At 37.4% G+C, this 8,693-nt stretch overlaps 1 non-coding gene across 1 annotated transcript; it reads left to right on the plus strand.

Annotated features, from left to right (window-relative positions):
- The first annotated feature begins 1,619 nt into the window (after positions 1 to 1,619).
- LOC129400450 (U6 spliceosomal RNA) lies at positions 1,620 to 1,724 on the plus strand. Its single transcript, XR_008627691.1, has one exon. It is a non-coding gene; the product is annotated as a U6 spliceosomal RNA (small nuclear RNA).
- Positions 1,725 to 8,693: the final 6,969 nt, after the last annotated feature.

Genomic DNA, 8,693 nt, shown 5'->3' on the forward strand with positions numbered 1-8,693 from the left:
AACGTGGTTAAAGACAATTAGATGACCTTTGGTGCAAGCAGATCTGAGTGTTTCACTTTTGAGAAGCCTTAAAGAAAGGTCTCCATCCTTTATACATATATCTGCAGGTTTCTAAAAGCAAGGAGAGAATGTAGCAATGGGGTAACTAATTCAGAGTGGGAAAGCTATGAAGTTATGTTATTGCAAACAACTAGGAAGTTCCTCAGTTGAGGGCCTTAAGAAGGAGATCTGGGAATAGATACTACTGAATTACAAACGAAATTACGTAAATGAGTATGTTTGTAGAAGGAGAGTGCAGGGGCCGGAGCGATAGCACAGCGGGTAGGGCGTTTGCCTTGCACGCGGCCGACCCGGGTTCGATCCCCAGCATCCCATATGGTCCCCTGAGCACCACCAGGAGTAACTCCTGAGTGCAAAGCCAGGAGTAACCCCTGTGCATCGCCGGGTGAGACCCAAAAAGCAAAAAAAAAAAAAGAAAAGAAAAGAAGGAGAGTGCAAGTCCTTGACTAACTATGTAGCACTGTAGCACTGTCGTCCCATTATTCATCAATTTGCTCGCGTGGGCACCAGTAACATCTCCATTGTAAGACTTGTTGTTACTGTTTTTGGCATATAGAATACACTACGGATAGCTTGCCAGCTCTGCCATGTGGGTGGGATACTCTTGGTAGCTTGCTTGGCTCTCCGAGAGGGACGGAAGAGTTGAACCCAGGTCGGTGGCGTGCAAGGCAAATGACCTACCCACTGTGCTATTGCTCCAGTCCTGATTAACTCTACTCTATGAATTTATACTAAATATGGTAGGTCTGGTATAGAGGAGATAGCTTTACCCAGTGCGGCTTGCCAAGAAGAACTCTGCAGTTGACTATTGCCTGAAGGATCACACAGAGAAATTTGGCATTGAGCAGAACTCAACACTAATAAATAGAAACAATGAATACTTATTCAGTATAGCTTTCTGAACCTTTCAGATGGTTTTAAGGGGGTGGGGTGTTGTGATGTGATTTGGCATTTATACTGATCTCTAGATGATTCTCTGAAATTCACAGGTTATCTCAGATGGCAGATAGTTGCATGATTTAATAGGAGTTGCTTTATCATTAATCTTAGGTCCTCCTAGTAGAGACTGAAATTTAATTATCATCCTTATTGCTTTGATTTGTGGCATGCTGGGGAATATATCTATCCATTGGTCAAATTTTGCTAGAAATAACTCAAAGATTGTCAGTTATCCTGTTGTGCACTGGGAGCTTGTTGTATTAAAAAATTGCTTGATATTAGTGTCATGTCAATGGGAGCTTTGGCATTTATTTTGTTACATAGTGATATTATAAAACTTTTATATTAGGATTGGATTTAGAGTCACTTTTAAGAAGAGGAAAACTAAAACAGAGACTATTTCTAAATTTTAGAATGACCTTTTTTCCACTTCTCATATTACAGTGACTACAAATGAAAAGTATTACCCCATTTGAAAAAATAATATGCCGTATGCATATTCTATTCTTGCTACTATTACACATAAATCCTTAAACACATTTTATTCTGCTTCCTGAAGATATTCAAATTTGAAAGAATACTATCATATAATATTTTTTGTTAAAAACCCTTCCTCCTATGCTTGCTTCAGCAACACATATACTAAAATTGGAATAATACACAGAAGATTAGCATGGCCCCTGTGCAAGGATGACATGCAAATTCATGAAGCATTCTATATTCTTATGTAAATGTTCTTAAAATAAAAATCTACTGATGAAGTTTTTTCACTGTAAGACATCAACAGTGACCAAGTTCAAACCTGAAAACTTTTTTTGGTGGGCGGTCAAACCCAGCAATGCACAGGGGTTGCTCCTGGCTCTGAACTCAGGAATTACCCCTGGCGGTGCTTGGGGGACCGTATAAGATGCTGGGATTCGAACTTGGGTCGGCTGCGTGCAAGACAAATGCCCTACCCGCTGTGCTATTGCTCCAGGCCGAAACCTGAAAACTTCTTGAGTGGAAAATGTCATTTAAGTCAGGTGAGAAACATTAAATTTGGTTTCATAAAACAAACAAAAACCTTCCCTCCTTCATTGGATCATAGAAGTATAGAAATGGAAGAAAGCTGGAAGTTTATTTTGACATACCCATTGCCTGGGTTTCAACCGTAGATATGCCACATTTACATGGGTTAGGCATGCCATCTCACCTAACCTGTAGTTTATCATCCTTATCCACAAAATCAGATGTCATACTGACCCTATATGTTCTCCAGTTATAAAAGTATATTTCTACGTAGTAATAAATTTTGAAAAGAAAACCACCTAATAAAAAATTAGATGTATGCAAACCACAACACCCAAAAGGAGAGAGAGAGAACAAATTGGAATGCCCTGCCACAGTGGCGGGGTGGGGTGGGGTAGGGGGGGATAGGATTGGAGGGTAGGAGGGATACTGAGTTCATTGGTGGTGGAGAATGGTCACTGGTGGAGGGATGGGCTCTCAAACATTGTACGAAGAAAACACAAGCACAAAAATGTGTAAATCTGTAACTGTACCTTCACGGTGACTCACTAATTATAAATAAATTAATTAATAAAAATTAGATGTAATTTTAACATATATATCAAATCATCATATTGTACCATTTATAAACTAAAGCTGAAAAAAGTTGTGGACTTTAAAGAAAGAAATATTTAATCGGCATACACAAGGTCATACTGTAGTTAATAACAGAGCAAGGACTAAACTCTTAAGTAATTTGAGTCTCACTAGCCTCAGCAAAACTTGGAGTAACCCTGAAGTACAGAGTATACCTTAGGCTCTGCTTGGTGTGGTCTAAGAAACAAACATAAATGTCAATATTACCTCAATAATTTTAATGTACAAATGAAAGTTTTTCAATTAAGCTTAAACAATTTAACTTTTAATAATAAATCAATTATTTTAGTAAATACTTAGGTAACATTTGATAGAAAGTGTGAGTCTCGACTTTTCAACAATACATGGATCTCTGTTAGTAAATACTTAGGTAACATTTGATAGAAAGAGTGAGAGTTATACATTTATTATTGCTACATTTTCCTTTTGTCAAGCCTCTTTTGCAAGTGATATATTACTATGAAAAGTTATTCAGAAAATTCTGACAAGTTTACACTCTTTTATACATCTGTAAGCCCAGAATCAGCCTAATAAACTGTATTAAAACACTGAGCGAAAAGTCCGTCCTTTGCATTTAGGCATTCTGCTTGCACTTTGCATTAGGGGTAGCAGCGATTATGCAATCTTATTCAGATGGTAAGACAACAAGCCAGAAATGAAAGTAGCAATCAATTAACTTACTGAACTGATACGAGCAAGGGGCCAGAAAGCATCATACATTTGTTTCCTAGGGTTGCAGTAACAAGTACCACAAAGCAGATGACTTAACAGAAATGTATTTTCTCACATTTATGGAGATCGGAAGTTCAAGATTAAGAAATTTCCACCGTTGGTTCCTACTGATGGCTTTGAGGGAAATATTTGTTCCATGACTCTCTTTTCTTGGTGTTTGCTACAAACCTTTAGTTTTACTTGTCTTGCAGACACATCACCCCAATTTCTGCATTCACCTTCACACACTGACATATGTGGTTAATCAAATTTCTATTGATAGCCTTTCTGAATGGCTTAGCTCTAAACTAGATCACATTCTCAGCTACTGAGACATAAGACTTCAACATGTAAATTCAGGAAACAGGATTTATTCCAGGATATATCAACTTCCCCCCTTTTTCTCCGAAATGGCAATGAGTTGGTTGTATTATTATTCACCGTTCATGGGAAGGGGGGGTGTCATCTTACTCAGAAGGGATTTCTGAATAAGACTCCTGCCATTCTATATATTCAAACTGAGGGGACATAGAAAAGAATTCTAGTGGGAAATTACTGAGAACTGAGTCAGAGTGTAGGAAGCATCTTCTAAATTCCTTGATAGGGTCAGCTCATACAACTTCCTGAGAGGCCATTGAAAAAGAAGTCTTCCAAAGAACACAATTAGAATAGGAATGTGGCATGCACAAAGAGCTTAGACTGCTAAGAGGCCTGAGCCCTTGAAGGCATCTCCATCTGAACTGTGCTTCCCATCTGATGCCCGGAAGGCAGCTTTGCTAAAGTACTTGTGACTGTCTTTCTTTGGGTTTGAAGGATACCAAGTGGAATTTGGCCCTGAAGGAGAACTCCTCATCCTGATCTCCAACCTGTGACTTTGAATGACAAAGTCTGTCTAGATTCAAGGAACTGCTCCAAAGTTATTAAGCACCTGGGTTCTTAGAATCAGGCTTCCGCAAAGGGAGGGTACAAATGGCATCCAGTCTTTGTTATGGCAAACATGTTCATTCCAACGGGTCAGCGTGAACTAACCTCCAATCCAAATCACACATTGCATATCATTGCTTAAATTGTTAAAGAGATGTTCCGCAGATGTTTTGTGAAAACGTTTTGACTTACTGAGAAGTCTGTAATTTGTTCTATTGAACATCCCACGTTTTAAATTTGCTTTATTATCTTCTTGTGATTTTAGCTTATTGTAATTAAATGCAAATTGAGTATCTTTACTAACATGAGAACAGAGGTGATGCTATTTATTTAAAAAATGGCACCTAGCCATGTTACTAATAGTGCTGCTGAGATTGGCAGCATGAGAAAATTCTGATTTTTCCCTTTCATCTCCATTTGTGCTCCGAGAGCACCTGTATGGTGTTATCTGGCACAGCAAGGATGTCTCATCCTCTAGTATCTATTTACTTAATACCAGCTGAAAAGTCTTGCTGCATTACAAATCTTATGAGTGATTGCATAGGGAATAATTCCAATATTTTCTGGATGCTGTATCTAAAATTAAACTTGTCTCCCCTCTCTTGGGATTTGATTGCCACACTCTTCGTGGTTAAAATGAACACCCATTTTTAAACTCTGCATACATCAAAAAGTTCAAATGGACTCAAATGGATTATCTGTTCACAAAGTTAAAATTGCGCTATTAATGAGTGGACCTTGGAATGGAAGCTCTAAATACCCTTCTATTGACATAAATGAGTTTCCAGCAATTGTAACCTAAAAACCTAAAGTTTTCCTTCATCATCATCATCTTCTTCTTCTTCTTCTTCTTCTTCTTCTTCTTCTTCTTCTTCTTCTTCTTCTTCTTCTTCTTCTTCTTCTTCTTCTTCTTCTTCTTCTTCTTCTTCTTCTTCTACTTCTTCTTCTTCTTCTTCTTCTTCTCCTTCTCCTTCTTCTTCTTCTCCTCCTTTCCCTTCTCCTTCTCCTTTTCCTTCTCCTTCTTCTTCTCCTTCTCCTTCTCCTTCTCCTTCTCCTCCTCCTTCTCCTTCTCCTTCTCCTTCTCCTTCTCCTTCTCCTTCTCCTTCTCCTTCTCCTTCTCCTTCTCCTTCTCCTTCTTCTTCTCCTTCTCCTTCTTCTCTCCTTCTCCTCCTTCTACTTTTCCTTCTTCTTCTCCTCCTTCTGCTTCTGCTTTTGCTTCTGATGCTTCTGCTTCTGTTTCTGCTCCTTCTGCTTCTTCTGTTCTGCTTCTGCTGCTGATGCTTCTTCTTCTGCTTTTGCTTCTTTCTGGCCACACCCAGTTTTATTCAGGACTTAATTCCTGGCTCTGTGCCTAGGGATCACTCCCGTTGGACTTGAGGGACCATACAGGTGCCAGGAATTGAACCTGGGTCAGCCACAAGCAAAACAAATGCCCTAGCTTCTCTACTCTTGCTCATGTCCCCTACAGTCTTCTTTATATTGTTGGTTCTTAACCAGGGGCTTGACTAATAAAAAGAGAGCCCCCCTGTATCAAGCACTTTGTTTATATCTTTTCTGACTTAGTCTTCAAACAGCAACTGGAGGATAAAATTCCTACTACAAACATGCTTATGTGATTCAACTTATGCCTGGCAGAATACCTCATAGTTATATGTGGTGACATCATTGTGGGAACAATATTTCATCATATTCACAGGCTCCATACTGGGAGTTATTGGAAGTCTATTTAGCACATTTAGTTACCTTGGAACACCGTTTCCTTGGAAATTCCCAATAAATGTTCAATTACTTTTGACCCCTAATTGTTTCTCAAACTGGCATCGGGACAGAACAAGCTGAGCATCTGTCTTTTATTCTCCTGTCAAATTTGATTCCTTTGGAACATTTAACAATACCTAATCTGCTAATTCAGTAATTAAAGTTGCCAATCAGTTTAGTTTCTGCTTGATAAATTAAACCTTTTCTTTCTGCCTTATACCTACTTGAGGTGTCCCATGGGTTGGCACACATTAATGCAATTTCATAAAAGATTGTTCAATAAAATCATCAAGGGTAAGGACAAGGTCCAATTTTCTCTACATTAATCTTCCAGTTTCAGATATAAAATATCACTGCTAGTCCCTAAAGCCTTCAGAAATGTAGAATGTTTACTAGTATTATATAAATGTAAATTATTTATTTAATTTTTCAATACATTTGCTAAGATAATAATTTATGTATAATAAGGTGCAGCCATTTTAAATGTACAATCCAGTGGTTTCTAATCAATGTGCACCATCGTAAAGCCCTCACTGTAATGCCATTTAAAAACATTAACATCCTCCTGGAGAGATTTCTCGTGCCTCTTTGGAGGCATTTCCTACCCCAGTAACTCTCCTCTCTGGCAGCACTGATACCACTAATCTACTTTCTATAGATTTGCTTATCCTAAAAATTGTGTAAGTAGAATTAGAAAATATCTTATCCTTTCTTACTGACTTTTGGGTTTAATTTATTCAATGTTCCTCTATGATCCAGTAGGTACAAGTACTTCATTCTTTTGAAATTGCTAAAACAATACTCTATTGTAGGAATATACTCTATTTCCATTTTATCCACATTTGGAATGTCACGGTTATGTGTGTAATATACAGTGTATGTAATTAAAAGTATGTATAATGTATTCATATTTTCATTACATATTTTATTATATTTTAATTAAACATTTCATATATATTTACATATATGTGTGTGTTTATTTGTATGTGTGCATTTACTGATTTCAAACATGTAAGATGCACTCCATTAATAAAATTTTTGGATATTTAGTGAATTCTATGATCATTCATTGATCCCTTTTGGCAACCACCGTGGCTGTAGCTATGAGTATAATGACATTTTCTTTTGTGTTCAAGAGTCCTTGTAGATCATTGATTGTGAGTGTGGTCTTGGAACCTCCAAGACAAATTTCAGTATTATTTCATTATACATTTATATTCATATAAAATGTTATTTGAATGCATATTTTATTTTTATGTGAGTTTTATATATAAATTTTCACTTCAACGTATATTTATATTAATATAAAATTTAATTGGAATTTTCATATAAAACATCATTTATAGAACAAGGAACATTCTATTCTAAATGCCTGTCGACTGTCTTAAGGACATGCAATATTGCTTTGCAATTGTATAAGCTAATTATTAATGACACATGCTATCTTCAAACCATTAGTTTAATTAGGTGAGGCACTCTCCGTGAGCAATCAGATCAATGGACCCACAGACACAGAGAATGCATCTTCCTGGTTTAGTGCTAAAGCAATGGGTCTCAACCCTTGTCTCATTCCCCAAATTGACTGGGAATACTTTAGACTTGAAATTAATATTCTTTAAGAGCATCCGAGGTGTTCCTACACATGGGCTTTTAAAAAGCACTGTAAAAAGAGAGATATCCTGCCCTAAGAGTTCACTTTTCCATCAATGGATAATTTTAGCATTATAGGTTTACTCTCAGTAATCTATCATCTTGAGGAAAATTGACATCCCATCATACTGTCTAAAAAATAATTTCTTTTAATATTGCTATGAACCTTTACTTGGCTTTAGAGCAGTGGAAAAGTGTCATTTGACTTCTTAGAAATTAAGCTGAATTTCCTACATGCTGCCTCATAGGGGTCCCTCTTGACTATTATTGTGACAGTATTAAGTTATGTCTGAATGTCCCTCTCCAGAACTGTTGCACACCCTATTTGAATGTGGTTTCTCACTTCAATCATCATCATGACGTGCTAAATACTTTTGCCCATTCACGTATGAAGCGAGGATGCAGTACACTTTTCTTCTAATTTTTTTTTTGTTTGTTTTGGGACCACACTCAGTGGTGCTCAGGCTCTGCACTCAGGAATCACTCCTGGCAGGCTCCGGAGACCATATGGGATGCAGGGAATCAAACCCAGATCGGTTGCATGCAAGGTGAGCACCCTACCCACCGCACATTGCTCTGGGTCCTCGGATACACTACCTTTAAATGATCTTTTAAAAGATATCATTTTACTTTTCCCCTACTCCATCTCATGTACAATAAAATAGGTGTGGAAATTACAGATTCTCTATGATATTCACAAGTTTCCACAATATTTTTGTCAAGAAATATGTTCTATGTTTCAAGGAAAATGTTTCACAGACTTCACATTTATTTTCTGCAGTTTTTATGTATTTTTCTGGTTTAGCTAGCCATCACAAAGGAGCAAATGCAATTCCAAACCCCAAATGCAAATAAACAGTAGTAAAACAGCTGTTTATTGGCACATTTTTGCAGGACCTGTAGTCAATCTGCCAATGTTGCCCAGAAACTAGTCCTCTGGGTGCTCTTTCTTAAGAATTATTTATACATCTCGGAATCAGTTTACCTGCTGGGCATAGGAGCCTAAT

This window comes from Sorex araneus, chromosome X (assembly GCF_027595985.1).
Source record: "Sorex araneus isolate mSorAra2 chromosome X, mSorAra2.pri, whole genome shotgun sequence".
NCBI classification, from domain to species: domain Eukaryota; kingdom Metazoa; phylum Chordata; class Mammalia; order Eulipotyphla; family Soricidae; genus Sorex; species Sorex araneus.